The sequence below is a fragment of the Limulus polyphemus genome, unplaced genomic scaffold, assembly GCF_000517525.1.
Source record: "Limulus polyphemus unplaced genomic scaffold, Limulus_polyphemus-2.1.2 Scaffold6210, whole genome shotgun sequence".
Lineage (NCBI taxonomy): Eukaryota > Metazoa > Arthropoda > Merostomata > Xiphosura > Limulidae > Limulus > Limulus polyphemus.
The window spans coordinates 36348-38987 of NW_013671820.1; the positions used below are offsets into that span (position 1 = coordinate 36348).

The 2640-nt window shown below is 28.4% G+C and overlaps 1 long non-coding RNA gene across 2 annotated transcripts in view; it reads right to left on the reverse strand.

Moving 5' to 3' along the window:
• Positions 1 to 12: 12 nt before the first annotated feature.
• The window catches only part of LOC111089430, a 6270-nt gene continuing 3642 nt past the window's right edge, over positions 13 to 2640 (reverse strand). Inside the window, exons 3-4 of one of the 2 annotated variants that reach the window (XR_002613721.1) lie at positions 1083 to 1127; positions 13 to 76 (exon numbers count right to left, since the gene is read on the reverse strand). This is a non-coding gene — a long non-coding RNA (uncharacterized LOC111089430). Of the gene's footprint in view, positions 251 to 1082; positions 1128 to 2640 lie in introns of both variants that reach the window. The other variant, XR_002613720.1, reaches the window with a different exon arrangement.

Here is a 2640-nt window from a genome sequence, read left to right on the forward strand (position 1 = left end):
AAAATAGAAAAATCTAAGTCAGCTTTCTCTTTACTAGTACAGGTTGCACTGAAAGGTTCAGTTAGTCTTTCCAACCCTGGGAAACAAAAAATAGAAAAATCTAAGTCAGCTTTCTCTTTACTAGTACAGGTTGCACTGAAAGGTTCAGTTAATCTTTCCAACCCTGGGAAACGAAAAATAGAAAAATCTAAGTCAGCTTTCTCTTTACTAGTACAGGTTGCACTGAAAGGTTCAGTTAATCTTTCCAACCCTGGGAAACAAAAAATAGAAAATTAATAAACAAAAAATAAAAGATAAATTCCTGTGTTAAGAAAAAGAATTTTGTTTGTATGTTTTATAGCAAAGCCATATTGGGCTATCAGCTGCATCTACCACACAAAAATGAATCCCATATTTTAGCGTTGCAAGTCCATAGACTTACTGCTTTCCCATCCAGGGAACAAGAATTTTTTTTTATAAAAATAAGGAAGTAAAGATATCTAGTATAGTGTGGAAAAACAAAGCCCTCTGAAATTTAAACACACTAGGTCTAAAAAAAATAAAATAACTCCCATAAAGCTCATCCATCAGAAACAAATCTAATAAACACTATGATATCTTGAAAGTAAATATTTTATGACCCTTTATGAATTAAAAAAATAAAGAAAATACTCCAAAAAATCACATAATCTTCTGGTATACTGTAGCTTGGGTTTGTCTTAATTCTTATCTTATATACTATTAAATAGAATATATTTAACCAAAATGTATCACATTTGTTTTATTTGTAAACCAAAACCACAGTGCATTCTTTCATAAATACATTTTTGAAGCGGGTCCAATCAGACAATTCTAGTCGTTCAGTTACAGCATAAGAAATGTAAATAAATGGTTTGAGAAAATATATTTTGTGCTAAAAGAATAGAAATTTACCAATTTATAAACTCGTTTGATAATTTTTACTGTTAACATTTTAAATATTATCAGTAATCTGATAATGAATCAGAATTTAAATGTCTCTGTTACAAACTAAAACAAAAAACATCACTGTTTTATAGACATTTGTGATTGCGACCCTTCCTAATAGTTAAACCATTACTCACTCTGTGTGTAATAGACTCCACTTCTACCTATTTAATCAGTTCTTTCTAAATAGAGGAAAAAAAATGTGAACCTAATTTCAATTCATGTCCAAAATAACATCATCTGTATAAATAAAAAAAGACATACACATAATTTAGAACTTCAACAATTGATGGTTATAAACCATGCTTTACTAGTTTATTGAAACTTGCATACAATTTCATATGAATTAAAAAATACTAGTTTTATTCACATGTCAAACATGATGTGTAAAGAAAGAGATTTAACTAACTCTCAATTACACTAATGTCAATAATAAGTTCATGGAAAATTAAGTAAAACATAAAAATAAGTCTTATATTCAATGAAAAAATGCTTACATGACATAATTACGCAAAATATTGATAATACATTTTTATGGAATGTTTTTTGTTTTTTTTTGGCTTGTGTAAAATACAGTTTCTTTTTGAAATAAACTAGCAGTAATAAGTACGAATCCAGTAATAAAAGATAAGGTTTTAACTCAAAAAACATTATGTAAAACTTCACATTGCTCATTCAAGTCTTAAAAATAATTTTTTATAAGGAAAACTGTTTATTTTTACAAAGTGTTTATATGGTGAATGTACAACAATGATGAAACTTCTAAAAATCACAAGAGAAATCCAGAACTTACAGTACCTTCACACATTTATATCACATAGAAATTGTCTCTACTGTTTAAAATTACCCTTCAAACTTTAATGATCCAGTACTTTTAGAGGTAATTTCATCTCCACTGATATTTCATGAAGAGCACAGCCTTCCAATTTTATTTCATAAGTTAAAACAATTTTTTTTACAAATTTAACCAATGACAGTCATCTGCAAGTCAAGCAAGTAGTACTGAACTACATTCAGAGCCTCCTGTGGACACGTATTGGTGAGAACTCCCAGAAATTTAGCAACAGAAAGCCTGCTTCTGAATTCCAGGATCAGCGCTTCCTCCAGAGTTTGCTCCATTTGAATAAATTTATACGGATAAAAAAAAGAGTCATCTCATGAATCAAGTCTGACACACTTGCTTCGAATGCTTAGGATAGAATTTAACATTTACTTCTTCAGTATTAAATCATTCATAATAAAAAATATTAAACACAAAAAGGTGTGTATTTAAAAATCTAAATCTAATGTTTAAGAACTCAAGACTTTTTAATCACAACCTCGTGACTTGCGATGTAGTTTTTAGAAAGGATTAGAAGGTTTATCTAATTACTAGTATTATGTAATAAGATTTGGTATTATACAAACAGGTTGAATAAGTTTTTTTCACACTAAAACCTATAAATTGTTCAGTTCTCTACTACTAACACCAGGTACAAGAGCACAAACAAATTATGTTGTGTATATGCGATTTTACTTTGAAAAAATAGTTACATGTAGAGTCATTAACACAATTTATAGGCTATATATTATAAAGTATTTGGAATAATTATGGAAATTCATACATGATGTATATACATGAGTCACAAATACGTGATATATATATATACACGAGTCACAAATACATGATATATATATATACACAAATACGTGATA